At 38.8% G+C, this 10842-nt stretch overlaps 1 protein-coding gene across 1 annotated transcript in view; it reads left to right on the top strand.

The window, feature by feature from the left end:
- Positions 1-5298: 5298 nt before the first annotated feature.
- btbd7 (BTB (POZ) domain containing 7) overlaps positions 5299-10842 on the top strand; it is a 70814-nt gene continuing 65270 nt past the window's right edge. The window contains exon 1 of the mRNA XM_063002353.1: positions 5299-5696. The gene's annotated coding sequence lies outside the window, so the exon portion shown is untranslated. The remainder of the gene's footprint in view (positions 5697-10842) is intronic.

Raw genomic sequence — 10842 nt, 5'->3', positions numbered from 1 at the left:
CCACAAAGGGCTTGATTAAAGTGGTGCTGTATGTGATTAGGTCAGCACCTGTCTTAATGCAGTAATATAATTTAATGAATTTAATGAAAGTCAGAATTTATACAAATATTATTTATTTAAAAATATAGATTTAGTACATGCTCAATTCAACTCACATGGGACAATATACTTCACTGTTTATTTAATAGAAAATCTCTTTTATCTATGATTGTAAGTTTGATTCCATGGAAATTCTGAACAAATATGAATAAATAACATTAAAAAGTTGGTCAAAATTCATTCAGTACATTTGTAAACTGTTGGGTGCTTATGTGGCAAGGTGGTAAAACACCAGCACACCAGTGCTGACACCTCAAACTCGAAAACTCAAATTTAAACTCTGGTGCCTGCACAAAGACGGGGGACAATGGAAGTTGGTGTGTGACTCTCCGTGTGTGACTCTCAGTGTATGATATGGATCTGCACAAGTGTCAGAGGGTCGTGTATTAGTCACGGCCCTCCTTGGTCAGGCATATTATCAAACCAAATGCACTAATGATTGTGTTTGCTATGACTCTCCAACTTTTTCTTTTCAAGTGTTAATTAATTTTGTCTGGCAACCTGTCCAAAGTATTCTTGCCTTTGCCACAACCAATGCTAACAGGTGCAAAAAAATAATTATATATAATTATATATAAATATATAATTAATATATATTATATATATTATAAAATATATAATATATAGATAGATAGTTATAGAAAGATATAGATAGATAGCTAAACCCCAAAACAATGAACACTGGACTTATAATTTACAGCTGCTTTACCTTCTTATAATTGTAAGCTATCCATAGAAGCCAAAGTTTTGCATATGCAGAGCTATTATTAATTCATAGAATCAATTAAATCAATTAAATTAGGCAAATCTAGAATTGCTACAACTAAAATATATTATTATAACTGAACATCTCTGAAACATAACTGAAAAATATATACTTCCACACTAACTAAACTGGGTTAAATAAAATGCAAAAGAATATACTGTAAGTTCTATGTAGAATAGGACATTTTTGGTAGGCACAGCATCTCTGTACGTATCTGTCAGTAACAGAGATGGTTCACTGGTAAAGATTACAGGTTGCTAAATGCTAGTTGACGCTGAACAGAGGAACACCTGCTAGTCTGTATTTTGTATCTTCAATACCATCAAGCGAACAATAGTGTCCAAATTGTGATCTGATTAAGAGATGAGATGAAAGTGATGAATAAATGAAGAAGACAGACAGCTTGTGTTTCTGCTCTCAGCTTCCTGTACCGTTTCAGATTAGTGACGGACAGGAACATCTTTGTTCCTTCTTGCTGGACGACACAATAATCCTTCCCAATAATAATCTTCTAAGAGTGTGTGTACACACAACTTATGTAACTATCACACACCATGTAATAAAAGTTAAAAACATCTGTTCCTTTACTGAATGGTATTTAAAGTAAAAGGTATAATAAACTTGTTGGGTTTTTTTGTCTTAAAGGAATACTGCAGTGATTTTTACACTGTCACACTACAAATGTCACACTTCCTAACAATAAGAAAGTAATGACAGCTTAAGAAATACACATCATTAATCTTTTTAAAATTATGTCCAAGAAAACAAGCAAGAGTAACATGATCATTTGTGTCACTGTGTCTGTCAGACAGGACTCAACACCTAAGAACCAGTGCAGCCTAGTGGTTAAGGTACTGGACTTAATCAAGAGGTTGCCGGTTCAAGACCCACCTCTGCCAGGTTGCAACTGTTGGGCCCTTGAGCAAGGCCCTTAACCCTCAATTGCTTAGACTGTATACTGTCACAGTACTGTAAGTCGCTTTGGATAAAAGTGTCCGCTAAATGCTGTAAATGTATTTATTAGGAGGTGCTGGAGTTTGATTGTTTCTTTTGTTTTATTAGGATTATAACGTCATGTTTTACACTTTGGTTACATTCAGGACAGGAACGGTAGTTACTCATTACACAAGATTCATCAGTTCACAAGGTCATGTCGAACACAGTCATGGACAATTCAGTATCTCCAATTCACCTCACTAGCACGTCTTTGGACTATAGGAGGAAACCGGAGCACCCGGAGGAAAGCCACACGGACACACATGCAAACTCCACACAGAAAGGACCCGGACCGCCCCACCTGGGGATCAAACCCAGGACCTTCTTGTGAATACCAAAGCATTTGCATCTAACATAGATAGTTTAACCGTTTTCTTGGAGAAGTGGTGCATTTTTGGAAAGAAGTGCAGGAGTGCCAATATTTTTGCCATGTCTGTAAATAATTACAGTGGCACCTTGTAACTCAACGTCTTCTAAACTCAAAATCTTTGGAACTCAACGCCCCTCATCGAGAAATTTGTACCCTTAAACTCAACGTTTCCCTTAAACTTAATGTGTTCAGTTTGTTTTTTAAAAATGTATTTATTTAATTTCAAATGAACAAAGAACAGTCTCTTTGCTCAGCGCTCGGCTTGAGCGGTGCAGTAAAACATCATCAAAATGCGAATAATTAACGAATATTAATGAATAACATTTGTGTGGAATAACCGTCAGATTCACTCTGAAGGCTCCACATGTATCTGTGTTTATCTGGATTTTCCTCACTGTTTCACTTTTAAACTTGTGTGACAGCTCGAGCTTCTGAGAAATTGTAAGAATCAGCTGTTTTTTTAGTATCTTTATATTATATTATATTTGTGTTATTTTTAGTGCATAAGTGTCAAAAACAACCCAGTTATTTTACATAAGCCTAAAATATATGCAAGTCCACGGGACCATGGAACGCATTAACAGGTTTCCCAAACATCCATATGGAAAAAAAATACCTTGAAACTCTAAGTCTTTTAAACTCAACGCCACTTCCAGAACCGATTGATGTTGAGTTTCAATAAATAAGTAATTAATTCAAACAGTGCGTTCATTTAATACTAAACACTATCTGAAAATAGACAGAAATTAGTTTTCATTTAAAAGAATTTTACAATACATGAGGGTAAGACACTCTCAAGATTATGGCCCAATTTAATGAACAACAGGGCAGTTGTAGCCTAGCGGTTAAGGTACTGGACTAGTAATCAGAAGGTTTAGGCCCCACCACTGCCAGGTTGCTGCTGTTGGGCCCTTGAGCAAGACCTTAACGCTTAATTGCTTAGATTGTATACTGTCACAACTGTAAGTCTTAAAAACGTCTTCATGTTTATAAGAAATTTACGTTTACACATTTCTGTTTTCTGTTCAGGTTTTAATACAAGTTATCAATTATTGCTGATGGTACTGTACTGTGTATGGGTTAGATGGAGATTAGGCTATAAGGATGCATTACTCTTCATCACCACGTGTAGGAGTCCTCACACCACTAACAACTCGATCTAATCCGACCTAGTTACAGAACATCACCCCTTAATGTGGTACAAATAAACAGTATTTGCCCCTTTTTCTATATTTGCATTTTTGCTAAACATTTTTTAATTGCAAAGGCAGCATAGGTCAACACAAAATACAAAATTATCCAACATCAAGTGTCTGAGTACAGAAAGTAATTACCTACACAGTAAGTGAATTAAAGAATTAAAGAAATGTTGTAGATGATTTGGTTTAATTAGACTAGACACAGCCAGACACAGCAGGCCTCACTTACCTCAGAAAATGTCAGTTTAGGATTTTAATATTAGAAAGAAAGTGAGCAAAAATGAGAATTTAAATCTTAATTAAAGATTAGATTATTTGAACTGAACCACCGCTTTATCCTTTCCCTGGAAACACTGGCCAGGTGTGTGTAGATGCCTGACCGACCAATAGCACTGCTACAGTTTGAACCCCTAGCAGTTGTGGGCTAGCTTAGTTTAATGCTTCACCACCTGAGCTTTAATTTACATTTAAATTCTTCCCATTTAAAATTCATAAATGTGCTGTCAACACTGCCACATGAATATATGGTAACTGCTTGACTTTGATAATAATTAGTCCTGGGCATTTTCACAGGCGTGATTGGCATTGTGGGGTAGGGATGAACGGCCGACGCATTCAGCCTTTCATTGGATTGGCGACCCTGACCAGGATAAAATGAAATAATATGCTGCCCACCAGCAGTACTTTTCAATTATGGAATCAACCCTAAAGGTCAATTCCATATCCCTAAAAACTGAATATTTAACAATCGACACATTAGGGATCAACTTCTATTACTTCTGTATTACTGATGAAAATACATTTATGTTACAATCAAATTCGAGCGGCACGTTTGCTTTGTGGGTAGCACTGTTGCATCACAGCAAGAAGGTCCTGGGTTCGATCTGTGTGGAGTTTGCATGTTCTCCCTGTGTCTGTGTGGGTTTCCTCTGGGAGCTCCAGTTTCCAGTCCAAAAACATGCAAATGAGGTGAATTTAATTAATTTATTTATTTATTAGGATTTTAAGATCATGTTTTACACTGTGGTCACATTCATGACATGAACTGTAGTTACTCATTACACAAGATTCATCAGTTCACAAGGTTATATCGAACACAGTCATGGACAATTCAGTATCTCCAATTCACCTCACTGGCATGTCTTTGGATTGTGGGAGGAAAGCGGAGCACCCGGAGGAAACCCACTCGGACACAGGGAGAACATGCACACAGAAAGGATCGAACCCAGGACCTTCTTGCTGTGAGGCGTCAGTGCTACCCACTTAGCCACCGTGCCGCCCAGGTGAATCGAAGATACTAAATCGTCCATGACTGTGTTTGACATTAAAACTTGTGTACTGATGAATCTTGTGTAACCAGTAGCTACCTGTCCTGCCATGAATGTAACCGAAGTGTGTCGAACATGACGTTAAAGTCCTAATAAATCACATAAAGTGTTTTTTTGACATTCAACAAGAGCATCAATTCGACTTAATATACCATAACATGTTCTTAAAATGACCACATACATGTTTACATTTACAGCAGACGCCTTTATCCAAAGCGACTTACAGTACAGTATACAGTCTGAGCAACTGAGGGTTAAGGGCCTTGCTCAAGGGCCCAACAGAAGCAACCTAGCAGTGGTGGGGCTTGAACCAGCAACCTTCTGATTACGAGTCCTGTGCCTTAACCACTAGGCTACGGCTTGCCAGGTAGCCTACATGTCAGGTAACTAACTGCATCAGATATTAACCGGGTAGATGATGTCAGTATGCTGAACCGTTGAACCGACTCTGAAGGGTCGATTCCTAGTTCTTAGAATCCGGAATAAAAGAATCGACTCGTTGGGGATCGACTCCCCAAAAGACTAGTGCAAGCTGCTAGCAGGAGATGGTCATGTAGCTGAACTGTTAAGTTGCGTTTAATGCCAAGTTTACATTGTAATGGAGGTCCGACGGAAAAGCAGAGAAGTGTCGAAGCTTTATTGTACTTAAACGAACACCGTTATGGATTGAAACCGAGCATTTTGGTTTTAAGTTTTGCTAGTCCGAGTGCAGAACGAATTCGGTTACGACGAACGGACTGTTAGCTAGAGTGCTAGCTAGTGTAAAAGTCGCTAGCTAGCGTTAGCTTCAGCTGGTAACATGAGCAGTGTTTACCAGACAGAACTGGTTATCTATCCCGTCAAGCAAAGTTAATCTAAGTGGGAAAAAAAAAAAAAAGCAGTTACCACCTGGACGGATATTTATCTAAACGGAACCGGGGTATAAACTCGACTCAGAGGTAAGTTGGTTAGAATTTGCATTAACATTTTGCTTAGTTGCTAAACACCAGCTAGCAGTTTGATACACATACAAGCTGGATAGATGTTTGGGTTTGGTGTTGGAAGTCCAGCAACACGCCGAGGCATGAAATTGTTGATCCAGCATAATTTGATAGCTGTGTTAGCTAACCTGCTGCTCTCTTTGGCCATGTAAGAACCACTTGAACCGAGAAAACATTATTTATTCAAGGGCAGCTGGCTTTAGGTTAGCTGTATGGGCTGGTTAGCACCAAAATAATACTGGACCAGCTGATAAACAACAGGGCTAAACCTGCAGTCTATGTATATATGGCTATATTGGCCCAATTCAATGTGCAATACTCATCACTTACCACTTTATATTTAATATTTAATCTATATTTAATCTGGACCATGTACTGTATACTTGGAACTGCACCTTCCTGCACTTTTAATTCCATTCCATTTGTTTATTTTGGTATTTACACTTAATCCATCCACATCATAAATAAATAACTGCTCTGTAGTTATGCAATAAATGTAAAACTCAGGTTACCTTCAATCTGTGGACGTGTTTGTACTTTTTCGAAATTATATTGTTGTATATATTTTTTATAGTGTGTTTAATTTGATCTACAATGCTACTGGGACTCTAATTTCCCTCGGGATCAATAAAGTATCTATCTATCTAATCTATCTATCCTATCTATCTAGTATCGTTCAGTATACGTGCTTTCTGTATGTATGCAGTTATATACTCTGCATATCTATTAGTACAAAAATAAAGGTGTGACGATCCTTTATACCTACCATATATACCTATTGATCTGAACCGATATGCAGTCAACATCACACGTATTTACAGTATATTTATTTATTAGGATTTTAACGTTTTACACACTGGTTACATTCATTGCACAAGATTCGTTCAAGGTTCACAAGTTTAATGTCAAACAGTCGTGGACAATTTTGTATCTCCAATTCACCCCACTTGCACGTCTTTGGACTGTGGAGCTCCAGGAGGAAACCCAAAACAGACACGTGGAGAACATGCAAACTCCAAACAGAAAAGCTGTGTTAGCTAACCTGCTGCTCTCTTTAGCCATGTAAGAACCACTTGAACCGAGAAAACATTATTTATTCAAGAGCAGCTGGCTTTAGGTTAGCTGTATGGGCTGGTTAGCACCAAAATAATACTGGACCAGCTGATAAACAACAAGGTTATTCTTCTAATTAAAAGAAAAACAATAAGTGCCAAACAGCTGAGTAATGTGTGGTGATCTGGATATCTTTTACGAGTAAACACCTGGTAAATGCAGTCTGGTAATCATTCAGTATACGTGCTTTCTGTATGCATTTACATTGACATTTTCGGCATTTAACAGATTTTATCCAAAGTATACAATTCAAGAAATTCAGGGTTATGGGCCTTGCTCAAGGGCCCAACAGTGGCAACCTGGCAGTGGTGGGGTTTGAACAAACAACCTTCTGATTACTGGTCCAGAACCTTAACCACTAGGCAACAACTGCCCTATCTATGCATACAGTATCACAGCAAGAAGGTCCTGGGTTCGATCCCCAGGTAGGACGGTCCGGGTCCTTTCTGTGTGGAGTTTGCATCTTCTCCCCGTGTCCGTGTGGGTTTCCTCCGGGAGCTCCGGTTTCCTCCCACAGTCCAAAGACGTGCAAGTGAGGTGAACTGGAGATACTAAATTGTCCATGACTGTGTTTGACGTTACAACTTGTGAGCTGATGAATCTTGTGTAATGAGTAACTACCGTTCCTGTCATGAATGTAACCAGAGTGTAAAACATGACGTTAAAATCCTAATAAATAAACAAACAAACTATGCATACAGTTATATACTCTGCATATCTATTAGTACAAAAATAAAGATGTGACGATCATTTAAAAATACATTTTACAGCAAATCGGGGTTTTTACCATATAGACAGTCAACATAACTCCACACAGAAAGGACCCAGAGCGCCCACCTGGGGATCGAACCCAGGACCTTCTTGATGTGAGTCTACAGTGTCACCTACTGAGCCACCGTGCCACCCTATTTACAGTATACAGCCTGTCAGTGGATCGTTTACCAAAATATGTCAAACCAGTTTCAATAATGATTCACCGTTTTAGGCGGAAATACTCCTCCGGGTCCGTTCTGTGTGGAGTTTGTATGTTCTCCCCGTGTCTGCGTTGGTTTCCTCCAGGTGCTCCGGTTTCCTCCCACAGTCCAAAAACATGCAAGTGAGGTGAATTTGAGATACTAAATAGTCCATGACCGTGTTTGATGTAACCTTGTGGACTGATGAATCTTGTGTAATGAGTAACTACCGTTCCTGTCATGGATGTAACCAGTAGCAAGTGTGTAAGACATGATGTTAAAACACTTTTATACCTTATAAATATTAATAATAGCTAACCAATGCATGTTTGTGACACACACACACACAAAGGAAACATGCAGCCCAGATGATAGTTAGTTTTCTGCATCCCTTTTTAGACCTAATTCATCAGGCTGAACTAACTTAGCAAGATAAATTATTTTGGATTCTGGCTGCAGCGATTCGGTTACCATTAATATGGGCTTTATTTGTCATGAGACCTGACATTACCAGCAGCCATTCATGGCTGATAGCTGAGAACTGACCAGCATTGCCCTTTAATGGGAAGGGATGGTGTTCCTGACCATTGTGATCTTAGCCAATTGTAATCATCTGTGGGCTCTTTTTGAATGACAGCACCCTCATCTCATTGAGTTTAAAGCTAAGATTCAAAATCTCAGCGCTGTTGGGCTAGCATGTTTTAGTCCTGTGTCACCAGTGAAATTTGTATTAGGAGGTGTGAGGCATGTTTTTAGGCCTGTGTGTAGCTGTTGGTTGAGCGTATTGCTATTTGAATAAGGTATTACTGACACGGTGTGGTTTGGTGGACTCATTTATATTCCAGCCACTCTTACGTGCATTTGGTTATAGTGGGTGGATAACATATTGTACTCACATTTTTAAGTTCAAGTATGAAAGAGGAACAGCTTTAGCTCACAAGATGTCATGGGCGGACTTCCTAAATGCGGTTGATTTATCAAATAGTGTATTATGTCTGTGCATGAATCACTTAGCTATAAACAATAGCTATGATCTGATCTTCCTGACGGCAGCCATTGGTGTTGAGGAGCTACATTCATGTGTCAGCAAAAAGGACAAGTGGTGTGTAGCTTAGTTTTAATGCGCATTGCTTAAAGATCAGCCCACTCCTGATACCTTAGAGGTCAAGCATTCTGGCAAATCTGATTCCTTTTTGTATTTGCTCTTTGATTGTAAAGGAGTTAGATGTTCTATAGAGGTATCGAGCAAACTACAATTCATATCTTAGTACATGCAGTCCATATGAAGGATGTCAGATTTCAAGTTTGCTATGTTTGGCACATTATTTCTGTATCTACAAAGCAACCAAATATTGCCAAGGTGAGAAATTAAAGTGTGCAAACTAGAATTCCCATCAAAATCTGCTTAAATTGACAACGCAAACAAAACAAGGTATTTACAATGCACCCAGTGCTAGAACTAGAAGAAACTACCTTTAACAAGATTTTGGAAACAGCAATAAACATTTTGCAGAATGAACAATGTCATATTCACTATTTGATAGACCCAGCAACTCACTGTATTCTAAACTAATAAAACCTTTGATAAAAAGTTCACACTACACGACTTTCCAAGGGTCGGGTCGCTGTACAGTTCACACTACACGACTGGATCTCTTGTAATCGGGAGTCTTTCAAGTCGGTGCGGCTTTCACACTACACGACTGATCGGCGATAGGGGGTTTCACACTACACCATCTATCACCAACTGGAATCACAGGCGAGCTTCTCTGGTCTCCCAAACTACGTTTTGTCACGGAAACAAACGTGAGAAGTGACGAGGGGTTTAATGATACCACGTCCAAAAATGCACGTCAACAAGTAGCGAGCGATCAAAGTTGGTAATGCGCTGATGTGCAGCGTAAAATCAAGGAGAAAAAATAAATGAATCTGAGTGGATTTGGCTACGTGAACAGCATGGATTGTTCTATAGTGAGTTGAAGGTTAATAAATATTTTTTGCAATGCAGCGTGGGTGTTTTGTAGAGAACGATAAGGTCAGAAATACTGTAAAACGTGTGTGTGCCGATGTATTCTGATATAAACTATATTACCCCCCGTCCCACCTGTTTACACTCCTCTCCTGCGTTTCCCCTCGCACCGTGTCTTGCGTTCTCATTGGCTGTTCGACATAGCACTCGGATCCAGATGTTTGACAAGCTAGATATCTTTCTTCGAGCCGCTCGGATCGAGTTGTTGAGCAGTTCACACATAGCGACTGAGAGCCGAGTTTAGATCGTCGAGCGAACGCCAAATTGCTCCCGAGCCGGCAAATCTAGCGCCGACCGGTCGGAGAGCGAAAATCAGGTCATTAGACGCTCGTAATGTTGGTGGGATCTGTCACAGTTTGTGATTTCCCAGCACGATAGGCATCTGATTCAAGGCAGAGTTACAAAATGGGTTGGATTTGTTTTATTTCACTCATTTGACATTGTCAAATTTGATTCAGTACAATGGGATGCATCATACATTAGAGGTGTCAAGACGTAGACTTATCATCAGTCATCCACCCATACACTTGGGATTACTTGCTGCCAGAGAGTCTGCTCATTTACCGTGATGAATCCTTATTCACAATATTGTAGCATCGCTGTCTTTTGGAAGGACAGTCCTCTCATTAAAACTTTCCAAAAGATTTAAATATCAGTCGAGGGTGAAATATTTTTATTATCCAGGGAATATTATTATTCCAGAAAATGTTAAGGCATAACATAGCAAGTTTCAAAGCCAATAACCTTCTCAATAAGCCAAAATTCTTTGTCATGTCTGTAGATACTAGGGATGTAACGATACACTCTACCCGCGATGTTATTCACGATGATTTTAAACAAAATGAAACAAGACAAATTATGACAGTTTCCTTTTGTTATCTCTCTTAAAAAATAAAATACTGTATTTGTGCTTATCTTTTATTTATCTAAATAATGAATGTGCTTTTATTTCTGAGGTAGGTACAAACTATGCAAAACAATGCTGCACATGTCCCTTTTTATGTAAAAA

The sequence above is a fragment of the Trichomycterus rosablanca genome, chromosome 9 (genome assembly GCF_030014385.1).
Source record: "Trichomycterus rosablanca isolate fTriRos1 chromosome 9, fTriRos1.hap1, whole genome shotgun sequence".
Lineage (NCBI taxonomy): Eukaryota > Metazoa > Chordata > Actinopteri > Siluriformes > Trichomycteridae > Trichomycterus > Trichomycterus rosablanca.
The sequence above is the reverse complement of the archived record's forward strand: the minus strand, read 5'-3'. Positions and strand labels throughout refer to the sequence as shown.